Genomic DNA, 12,023 nt, shown 5'->3' with positions numbered 1-12,023 from the left:
AGTTTGACTTCTAAACCTAAAGTTGCACTATGGCCTGATGATCATGAAATTACAAAAAGGATTGACAAAACTATAATATTTACTAAAAGATTTTTTAATATTGTATTAAATAAATGATTACAATACCTACAACAAACTGAATTAATATACCTACTGTGTTTCCACTTCATGCCCTAATTAATGCAAAATAATGGTAAAAAACACCAAATTTCAGTATTTTAAGAAATTTTATACTTGACCATGTGAGTTTCGGTTTCGGTTTCGGTTTCGGCCGAAACTGAAGCCACGGCCGAACATTCGGTTTCGGTTTCGGTTTCGGCCGGAAAACCAGTTTCGGTCGGACACTACTTATAACTGCACAGCAATTTCTGAGATTAAGTCCACCAAACACACCTCCGTCTATAATGACAGAACACGTAAACTGGTACAAGTGTACAAGTGGTACATTCAAACCACATATCTGACGAGGTTTCTAAGGTATCAAGCCAATCAGTAGCAATGATTCATAGTTGATAGGTACAGCTGCGACACAAACAATGTCCAAAGAGTACCCTCAGCTTGCGCTAGGAAGCCATTATTTCACAGAGCGAGACGTTCTCAAAAGTTTAAAAAAACTGAATATCTGCAAGGGTCCAGGGCCGGATGGTATACCACCGAATTTCATAAGGCAGTGTGCCAAACATTTAGCATTACCGCTCAAACTTATTTTTAATAGATCCCTTATGTCTTCTAAGTTCCCCGAGCAGTGGAAAATCGCACACGTAGTTCCTATATTTAAAAAAGGGGAGCCTAATGATGTTGGGAACTATCGGCCCATATCACTTCTTTCAATTTTCTCGAAAGTGTTCGAATCATTAGTCTGTCCTGTATTAACTTCGCTCATTCAAACTCAATTGGCTACGCAACAGCATGGTTTCCGTAACAATAAGTCCACTGCCACCAACCTAATCCAATACATTAATGATATCAGCAGAGCCGTAGACTACGGTGTGCAAGTGGACGCAATTTACACGGACTTTAGTAGTGCGTTCGATAAAGTAAATCACCTGCTTCTACTTCAAAAACTCGAAAAATACGGTGTGCATGGTCATTTGCTGTACTGGTTCGAATCATATCTTTCACAACGTCAACAGAGAGTTGTGATAAAGGGTTATCAGTCGCCACTTTATCCCTCAACATCTGGGGTGCCACAAGGATCGCATCTCGGTCCTATTCTTTTCCTTGTTTTTGTGAACGACATCATACACTCCATTAAAAACTCAAAATGCTTAATGTTTGCGGATGATTTAAAACTATACAAGGAAATTGAATCAGGTACTGACGTTGCTTTGCTACAGGAGGACTTGGACGCAATTCGCGAGTGGTGTCAAAGTAACATGATGACTCTCAACGTTAAGAAGTGTTATCATGTTACTTTTACACGAAAAAAGTTGATACATCCTTCAGCATATCACTTAAACGACAACATCCTTCAAAAAGTCGATACCATTCGTGATTTGGGAGTCCAACTTGATAGCAAACTATCCTTTATATATCACTTCGACACTATTGTCGCCAAAGCAAATAAAATGTCGGGGTTTGTAAAGAGAACTTGCAAGGAATTCCGCTCATGTGGCACACTCAAGGTTCTCTATAACTCTCTGGTGAGGAGTATACTGGAATATGCATCTCCTGTATGGAATCCCGCGTATCGTGTCCACATTGACAGAATAGAACGCATTCAAAAAAAGTTTACGAGATACCTCCGCTTCAGATCACAGACTTGTGATCATGAAGCTGATTATCCTCAAAGGCTCCGCCATTTTGGGATGAGCTCCTTGGAGCAACGAAGAAGGTGCTCAGATTTAGTTTTCCTTTATAAGACCCTCCACAATTTGGTGAATGTACCGGAGTTGTTATCGGAGATCAGTCTAATTGTGCCCCGCCGTACCTCATTTAGATCCAATTTTAAAACAGAAACATTTAAAATGCCTAAAAAAAGAACTAATCTTGGTCGTTCAGCTCCTTTATACCGGTTTTTGTCTAGCTACAACAAGCTAATCACGCGTACTAACAATTTAGACATATTTTCAAACAGTCTGAATGAATTCATACGTAACATCCTCAGTTGTTAATCGATTTAATTGTTCATTTCTTTCACAAAAGGGTAATTTGTGTGACCTTATTTAATGCATTTTATATTGTACAACTGATTATTATTATTATTTTTTTTTCTAATTTATAATGTATATTTTTTGTTACCAATTTCAATCTTATCCTCTAAATTTTAATTGTTGCTATTAATGTGATGTCCTACTGTATCTGTTATTGTTTTAATTTTTTTTCATCATGTAATTCCATTTTTTATTTTTTCCTCATTAATGATTATAGAAGTGCTGTGCACGCCTATAAGTGACGAATTCACCGCAACGCCATTCAATATAACCTAATACCTAATGTAATGTGTTAGTGAATAAGTCGTTGGTGTGTCAATAAATAAATAAATAAATAAATAAATAGCTGTATGCAAAAGGCGTCGGACACAACGACTGAGCTGCATTCATACTTAGACATATCCCTACTAATATTATAAATGCGAAAGTAACTCTGTCTGTCTGTCTATTACGCTTTCACGTCTAAACCACTCAACTGATTTTAATCAAATTTGGTACAGAGATAGAGTTGGCCATGAGAAAGAACATAGGAGAGTTTTTATCCCGGACCTTTGAAGAATTCTCTTGGAAACGCGATATAACCGAACTCTACGCGGGCGAAGCCGCGGGCGGAAACTAGCACTTAGATATATATTTATATACTAGCACTCGACTAATTAACGGATGTCCGTCACCATAAAGAAATCCGATGAGAATATGAAATTGCTACTTGGAGGTTTTCTAGAAATGAGTTGAGTGTCTATGCTAATATTATGACGCTGAGTTTGTTCGCTTGGACGCGTATATCTGAGGAAATACTGAACCGATTTGAAGAATGATTTCAGTGTTAGTTAGCCAATTAAATTGTCATTTAAGGCTATAGGATACTTTTTATCCGGGTGCGCGATGTAGTTCCTATGGGACAACGGGACACCAGGAAAACGCAAGCTAGTTATAAAGCGAAATTGTTATCTTGTTAAACTGTACTGTATAAGAAATAAGAAAACTACTGAACAATGCTTTTTCTGCAACAAACCAGTCAAATTACAAAATACATAGCAACAAAAACAAGTATTAATTTATACATCATCATACCTCGAGAGATAAAAGATCACTATCATACATATGATGTAACGATACACAAAGAAACGTCGGCGAAATTAACTTAATTAATCTGCACAAGGAACGACAAGTATCAATTAAAATCCCACTTATGCACAATTGCAACACGAGTTGCATCCAACACAATACTTATGCAGCTTATCGCATAAGAATCATCAGGTCTTTGGCCTGCAGAATTCTATTTTTACATCATAAGAAAAAATACTCATTTTAATCCAGTATATACAGCGACAGAAAAACAACAATTTTTCAAAAATAAAAAAAATCTTCACTATCCATTTAAAACCTACAGGAAAGAAAAATATAATTTAAATTGCACGCAGGCCGGCGCAAGCGCACCGGAAAAGGGCGCGACAGTTGCACTTTCGGCCAATTGTGTGACGCATAGGCATTCGCGTCGATGCATCCAATGCGGATGGACGTGCGTGACTCAGGGCTCTACGATGCTTTTGTAGCTATACGCGATTTGCACACAGATTATGTTAGATACCTGGATAGTTTGAGTCAACGTTCGCTTTATTTATAAATACATATATAATGAAACAATCATTTTATGAAATAATTATTTTATGTATTCAAGGGCATGATGACCTTACCACCAACAACATCATGATAAGAACCTTATTTCCTTGTAGCTTAAATGAATCACTTCATTCAATTCGTGTTTTAATTTGCACATTTTTTTTTGTAGCTTGCGCCCAAGTCTTTATTATTTTACATGGATACCACAATGATTTTATCAAAACGCACTATTTGAATACCAACAAGTGTGACGCCATAAAAATCAATGTCATTTAACGAATGTTTAACATAATTTAACATAATACACATAAAAAAAAAACTGGGGAAGTAGATTGCCTCATATCCAATGCTTAACGCTTGATAAATAAAACAATTAATATGAAAATTTACTCGTACATTGTATAACGCACATTACGTTTTTAATTAGATGGATATCGGTCGAACGTGTTTTTGAGGCTGTAAAAAAATCTTAGAAGAAAAATCCTATTATGTAACGCATGCATGCGCTTCACTAGGTATTTTTATTAATTTCCTGTCAAATAAATTACTCTGTTTTAAGATGACTACGAGTTTTAAAACATGAAAAACACAAACACTTAAATAATGGTGTGTACATGTCGTACCCAAATTGTTTTCTGGCCAGTTAAAAAAAACTAATAACCTAAACCGACGGCATTGTATCCGAAATGCTACTAATTCATGAAGTGAGCAAAAATTCAAAATACCTTCGACCTAAAATGAATTGGACGTATTCAAACAAATCACTTAAATTATTAATAAGCAGTTCTTAATCCTACATTTCCCACTGTAAATAAATAGAGGTTGGTAGTTGAAACCTGTCAAGTCTAATAGCAAATTATTTACGTTATAAATTACTATACTTGCATCGCTAAACAGTTCACCGGACGAATATAAATTTTCAATCTCTTACGCCAAGGTTTAACGCTGCAAGTTATTTAATAGGAAACCAATTACTGCCTGCGATATCAGGCATTAACGTGATTAAATATTGAAATTATATAATCTAGAATTCTAGACCAAACACTCGATATTCCCTTCACTGTTTGAATAAAATATTTCTTGAATTAAATTGAATATAAACTTGTTAGTGTCTATACTTATTGACACGGTACTTATAACTGTCGTTAAAATTAATTTTGCGCAGCGGAATTAATCCTTGTAATATTATTGGGCTTAGTCATAGCTTATTTTTGGTTTAAGCCTAAATGTCAGGATACGCACGTAGCTAGCCAGGACCGTAGGGTAATTTTAGTTTTTAGAACTGCTTCATTGGTCGTATGATGTTAAATTACAGGCCTATACAGCCTATATAGCCTTAATGGAGCACGGCTAGCATTAAGGCTATATAGGCTTCCTGTGGGATTCCTCAGTCTTGTATTACATTTCAGGAGTAATAACTAATTATACTTCCTATGGAATTTCTCGGTCTTGTAATGCATGTTAGAAGAAATGTCTTATAACCATGCTTCTTTGACACGATCTTATAAAGATGTTGTTGGTAATTAGGTGCTAATTTGTCAGTATATTTCTTCGAATAATAGTTGCAATCAATGTCTATTAAGTTATTTACAAGGAATAGGAAATATCATTTAACACTAGCTTGTATATGCATCGTATTTCATAGTGCGAAATGAAGTGTTATACCTATATGTAGATAAGTTTACAAATTGACATAATTTATTTTATAATCGAAATTTTAACATATTTATTTATTTTACGAAACGCGAAAGATTTCCATAATTTCTCAAAAGATTTCCATCATAAACTTGACCGTACGCAGTAATTATTTCTCGCCTCACGCGCAGGCGCAGGGCGGGACGGGATACATGGCGGGCGTGACCCCGCGAGTCCTGCGACAGGAATATGTATTGCACATCCTTGAATATATTGCACTGGTGTAGTATTTATTGTAAGCTAATCTTTGATATATATTTTTAATATTATAAGGATAGTTTTTGGGTTGAATATAGTTGGCCTTATCACAAAAACTTTAAACACTGTTTTACACTTGTCTAAAAAAAATGTGGCTCCGAAATGAACCATATGTCAACGTCATAATTTGTCATTTTTTTAGACAAGTCTTAAACTGACGTTAAAAAGTTTTTGTGGTAAGACGGAGTAGGTTTATTGACAAGTCCGACCAAATATGAAATACATAATACATAGTTCTCTGTAGGTGTATGCTGAATGCACTTTATATGAAACAAAGGCATTTTTTAGTCTTTTGGATTTCATAAAATACGATTTCCGTATAATAAAATTCTGACTACAGTATCTTTTGTAAACTTTATACAGTAATTATACATATAAATTATTTTTCACAATTTTTGACGCACCTATTTACGTTTTTTAAGTTTGCCAAATCGATTCAGTTCACACCATTCACGAAAAAATCTTATAAGATAATTACTCTACCTACATTTTATCATTAAAATAACTTCCATTGACAAACCCAAGTTGCGTGAATGACACAACACATGAATGAATGTGTAATAATAATAACATAGGACGCCATTAAACACTAATATGCTATTCAAATGACCCATAATTTTGTCATAAAAACACCTATTAAACATATGACGTAAAATTATTGCCGTATTCACTTTATATGTATTTGGTTTAAGGGCATTATTAACCTCTGATATTAATATGTTTCCTGTGAAATTGTTTAAGTAGAGCATCGTGCTTAACTTAAATAATAACTGAGAGTAAGAACAAAGTGTTTGAAAAATTGATTCAAAATAAGGAAGCTTTTGTTTTAAAAGCAACACGAAAAAACACAAAAGAATGAATCATTAATAAAAAATCTTTGTGTTTTCAATCATTAATAATAATAAAAACTTTATTTTTTAACAAAAAAGAAGCTATATCAGTAAGGTAATATCTATAACAGAACACCAACTTCTGAAATACCACATGTATTTTACTACAGTTTTGTACATTTCCTGACCACATAGGTAACATAAAACAGAATACAAATGAGCTAACAAACAACTTTGAAAACTATTCTAAAGCAAAATAGTTTGTAACACCAATCATTTGTGGTTCTACCATTATTAAATTTTGTAACCACTACACCTGTAGCAAAATCCAATTAACCCCAGCCAACAGCTACCAATAAGAATATACCATTGAAACAAAGAAACATTTCCAAATAGGTCACCGAGATGCTGAAAGCGGTTAAAATTTATTTAAGAACAATAACCATAAACAAGTTAGCGGTGAGATAAGTTTGATTTACAGCCTCCAAAGATCACAGTACCATGTTTCGTTTCGCACCTCGGAGATAGATCATTGGTTTCCATTGAATTATTTCTATTACGTCGCGATATTGATTCAGAATGGAGCACAGGATTCTTGTAGTTTTATTGAAGGAAGCGGTTGGTGTTAAATTCTTGAAGGGAATTGTGTTTTGAGAGATTTCATTCGTCAGCTCACACAATATTTCAGAATGATATTTCTGTTAATTAAATCACATAAGTACTCTAAATTCTTCACTTTCACACTCTCATTTGACGAACCGCAAAACTGTTCTGTTATCTACTCGTAGTTTCTGTAAAGGTTTTTTTATACATAGGTATAGGCTCATTGCATAAAAGACAGATGGATTATTTGATGTCTACTTATGTATTTGTGTTCCAAAATATGTTAAGTTTATTTCTATATTTTTTATAAAATCTTTTATTGCCTTTACAAGCCAAGATTCTTTAGACAACTTATTTTCTTAATCCCCAAACTAAGACATTATAACCTCACTAGCGCCACAGCATTCATTTAACCCTTCAAGGTAAAATAGTAATAATACGCATTACATCACCCACGCTTCTTTCCTTTTACGATGCAAAGCAAAACTGAGCACAAAGCTCTATTAAAGCCGTTAGAATGAGTAAACCGTGCACATACGCAACTTACACAATATGGCGCTTACAACCATTCAAAAAGTACTCCCATTTTGTATTTAATGGGTTTAGAGGTGAGAAAACAAAAGCACACATTGGCAGCATTGTCTAATTTTTTAAAAAGCGAATGTCACCCGAGCATGTGGCAAAAATCAATATAGATTATAGCGTGTTTTGTTCCTGGCCATGTGAACACTCCCTTACGCGTCAAACTATGGATTTGAGAACTACATTGCAGTGACAAGCCGGTAGCAACTCCTACGCATGCCATAGACTTAGCGAACTGTCTTAACTTTACATACAATGATTTAAATACCGACTCGTTTCAAGTTCTCGAAAACATAAATAAGAATGTTCGAATAAAGACATAAAATGACATAAAACAAACTACATTTCTGAGAAGCATGTTTAAAACCGATAGAATACTATAAATATTCACAAATGGACTATAACTTCGTGTGAGTGAAAACAGCATTAATCAATAATATCTAACATTTCCACCAGCACGGTACCTATGACAATAACAAATAATTTCCAACAACGACATTTATTTTGTATAAGGCAACACTTTCTCTTAAACTTTACATTTAATAAAACAAAATCTGTTTATATAATTTTACAATTACTATAATGCAGAAGAACTAAAATAATATTTAAAGACTAGCAATCATTTTTAGTTTGATTTTTTGCTTATGGAATTACACTTTACAAATTGACAATAATAATCATTACTCATTTCATTTCTATTCACTTTAGACTAATCTGTACATTTTTATTATTGCCACTTCGCATTAAAAACTACTTGTACTGGCAACATAATCACAACATAATAATGTCAGCTGTCAAAAACAAATGACTAATTTAAACGCGGGAAAAGCAGAGGTATGCGCCATAGAGACTGATTAATTAAGTATGTAACATTATAGCAATAGAAAGTGTTAACACAAACTCCTTGGAGAGAGGGTGTTTTTTTTCTTTTAGTTGTATTTTTAGGTAAGTGTCATGAATTTCGTTTTATTCTTGGAAAAATGTAATTTCAGGAGGACAAAAAAAATTTGGTAATTAATTAGTACAATGGATTTTCTTACCTAGGGTCAGTAAAGCCCACTAAACGGCGACCAGCAAAACTGTCCAAACAACAGAAATAGCGATAAGCAAGATCGAACAGAAAGTGTAATCGAAAACAAATGATAGTAAATTTACCAAATCAGTAGTTCCAGGGGGGCCATTGTCACTTTCAACCAACAATTACTTCATGCAACAGTTGCCATACGAATAGGGAACAACAAAAGGATTGATGACCGCGCTGTATCAAGGACATAGCGATTTGCATCGACCATCGACAATCGATGGAAATAAAAGGCTATCGTGACTAACGCAATTATCGAAGGAATACGATACGTAATAAAATCTAATAGAAAAGATTGTTATTGTCGTTTTGAAGTTCCCAGGGGCCATGAGAATGACATTCGAACTTGACAAGTTTATTTCTCTATATCTAGAAAAAAAGTAATCATTTCTTGATTATCCTCATGTAATATCATCATTGGACATTACACTTTTCTGTAGAAGGTTAAGGTGACCATCATCAGCTTATAGGTTTTAAATTCTAAGTAGTGTTGGCACTTTGACAGGGACTGTAATCTAATCTAGAATATCATTAACAAATCTTATCTAATATTTCTGTTAATTCATGACGTGGATTGTTTTTGGACAAGCAATTGCCCAAGATCGGCAGATATAATATTTGTAAATATTTAAATATTTTGATTTTACGATAACTTCATGCCAGCGTCTGTGTCTCAAAAAGGAACTCTTCTTTCATTCAAAGAACTTTAAAAAAAGAAACGATAACTCTCGATACTCCACTAATTAAATTTAAAAACAAACAAATCAAATAACATTCCAATAACAAAATAAAACACAAGAAGATCACAAAAACGAAACGTTTAATTAAACACACAAGCTGGGATCACGACTAACAATATTTGTAGTGGTCGTGACACTGAGGTCACGGTGTGTGTCTGTTTGTTCGTACATTCTATCTGTGCCTAGGTCAAACTCTCTAGTTTAGGGCTTAACTAATAATTCTAGCTGACTGTAGCGTTAGCGGAGACATAAAACTGTAAAGGACTTTCTGATTAGAATTACAATTTGTTGGGAATAAAAGCAAGCTGTGTCTACAAAGGTATTAATACGGTTCTTGATGATCTTTGTGGATTAGAGGCATTTGTACTGGGGGAAAAACTACGTCATAGAATAGACGGTAAAGTAAAGTTTTGACACTATCAAAGCATGTATCATCTTGCTTGAACTATTTCTTCTAATAAAACTTTAGCTCATAGTTTAGGTAAAATCCCAGCTGGATTATGTTTTCCTTAATATAGTGCGTCATTTTATCATTATATACGTTTTTTATTTACTATTTATCATCATCCATGATTTTTTGAAAATCTGACACAATAGCTAACTAAAGTGTACCTACAGTTCTAGAAATATCTTTGATTTATTCTACAACATTTGTGTCGAATGGCTCACCGTCTGCTGAATCCACAGTATTATTAATTTCAATGTTAGCATTAGGAATGTTGCATTTCATAGCCGTACAATGTTATCTAAACTTTCTAGGAATTTAACGGTTTGTAACTAAACTATTATTCGTAGACGCTGCATTGCAGGTTTTGACGTTGCTTGTTTATTTTTGTTTACTTTTAATTTCTGCAATGTTATGTGGGTCATGCAACTCTTCTCGTTTTACTTTGAATTTGGATACTTTGCTTCTGGGGAGATGTTATTTTATCTACAGAATATAAGTAACTACTTTACACTGAGGCTGACCATAAAATTAAGGGTTTGTTCAAAGATCAATTCATTGGACGTTCTACAATTTACTGGAGCAAACCGTATAATAATTTTGAAATTGGTCAATCTTCTGTCTACATCGGCTCTGTAATTTCTTTGAGAACAATATATATTATCAGAGTAACATTAAAAGTGAACGGATTTCTCAAGTTCCAGTTTATTTCGCGCACAATGCCGGTCTCACTTGTTCGCAGTGATTCGCAATTAATAAACAGCATGACCCACTATCGAAGTCTCAAAGTGTCCAATCATTCTCGTATTAATTAATTTCAAATGTTCGGTAAGCTTCGGAGCAAGTGTTTCGGCGTGATGGATATGCGTGCCAGTTCGGTAATAAACTTATTAATGTCGCTTTCTTCTTCACGGCTTCAATGTCACAGTCGAAATCTTAAGTTTCCGTTTACAAGTGTCGAGTAAGACTCAGCCATTCAACGCGTACCGCCTTGCCTAGCCTTTTACGGAAGTCTACACGAATTGTCATTGAATTAATCACAGTTTTATATCCTCACGTGTGTCAACCTTCACTTATGAACCGGTGTTGTGAAACGTATAAATCTGCTACTTATCTCCACTTAATCCAAGTTAGGGAAACAAGGCCAAACAACAAACAACTAAATGATATCTGTCAACTATAAATCCTAACACTGAAACAAGTGAACCGAATGACTTACCATAAATCAAGCTCTGGACAGGGGGAAAGCACAGCGTATCAATACTCCGGTAGTCACATGAACTCGATAACAAAACCACTTTTTGTATCGCGTTCAGTGAAACGTATCGCAAGTCTCGAACCAAACAAAATTAGCACTTTCCACAAAACACATCCATTCCACAGCACTGATAAAGCACAATCTGCCGACTTCTGCCGACTCCGCAACACACAAAGCTTGCACACGTTTCTTCACAGTTATCTGTTAAGACGGCAGCGTAACAGAGTGAAGCAATCGCACTGCCAATCGCAATGCGAAATTTAGGCGGTCGCAAAATTGTTCGCCTAAAAGCGACAGTTAAACCGACTTTACCGGTCGGAAACGTTCCAAATTCGTATCGGAAAGTCGGTTTACGTTTGCAACAGCGAGAACTTGAACACACGAGTGAGCTGCGCGGGCAGCGCGAGCAAACTGAGGCGCCGCCGTGCGCAACCACGCGACGCATCTAACCGAGTCGAATGGACTTCAAACTTTTACCCGACCGAATCGAAACCGCACGCCACTGCACTACAGCCCCAACTATCCGGCAATTTTGAAATCGGGAGGCTTGCTAAGTTGCAAATAAACTTGCAAGTTACATACATGGACAAGTTAACCGGACAAGGCTCTCAAGATATGACATTCGTGTACGCACGCAACGATTACGCAGCGAATGTTTAATCGAACTGATATGATCCATCAATGCGAGCTCTTGACGTAGATACTCGAAGATAACCAAATTAATGTATACCGCTTTCGGGTTCGATAATGATAGT

The 12,023-nt window shown here is 35.0% G+C and overlaps 1 protein-coding gene across 5 annotated transcripts in view; it reads right to left on the bottom strand.

The window, feature by feature from the left end:
* Positions 1-12,023, bottom strand: part of LOC110376274 (klarsicht protein) — a 275,563-nt gene that overhangs the window by 219,877 nt on the left and 43,663 nt on the right. For 3 of the 5 annotated variants that reach the window (XM_049837834.2, XM_049837837.2, XM_049837840.2), the window contains exon 1: positions 11,230-11,690. The exons of 1 other annotated variant lie outside the window; for it this stretch is intronic. The gene's annotated coding sequence lies outside the window, so the exon portion shown is untranslated. Of the gene's footprint in view, positions 1-11,229; positions 11,691-12,023 lie in introns of those variants that run through there. One more of the 5 variants, XM_049837839.2, reaches the window with a different exon arrangement.

Source organism: Helicoverpa armigera, chromosome 23 (assembly GCF_030705265.1).
Source record: "Helicoverpa armigera isolate CAAS_96S chromosome 23, ASM3070526v1, whole genome shotgun sequence".
Taxonomy (NCBI): domain Eukaryota; kingdom Metazoa; phylum Arthropoda; class Insecta; order Lepidoptera; family Noctuidae; genus Helicoverpa; species Helicoverpa armigera.
Note: the sequence above shows the minus strand (reverse complement) of the source record. Positions and strands in the feature narration are given on the sequence as shown.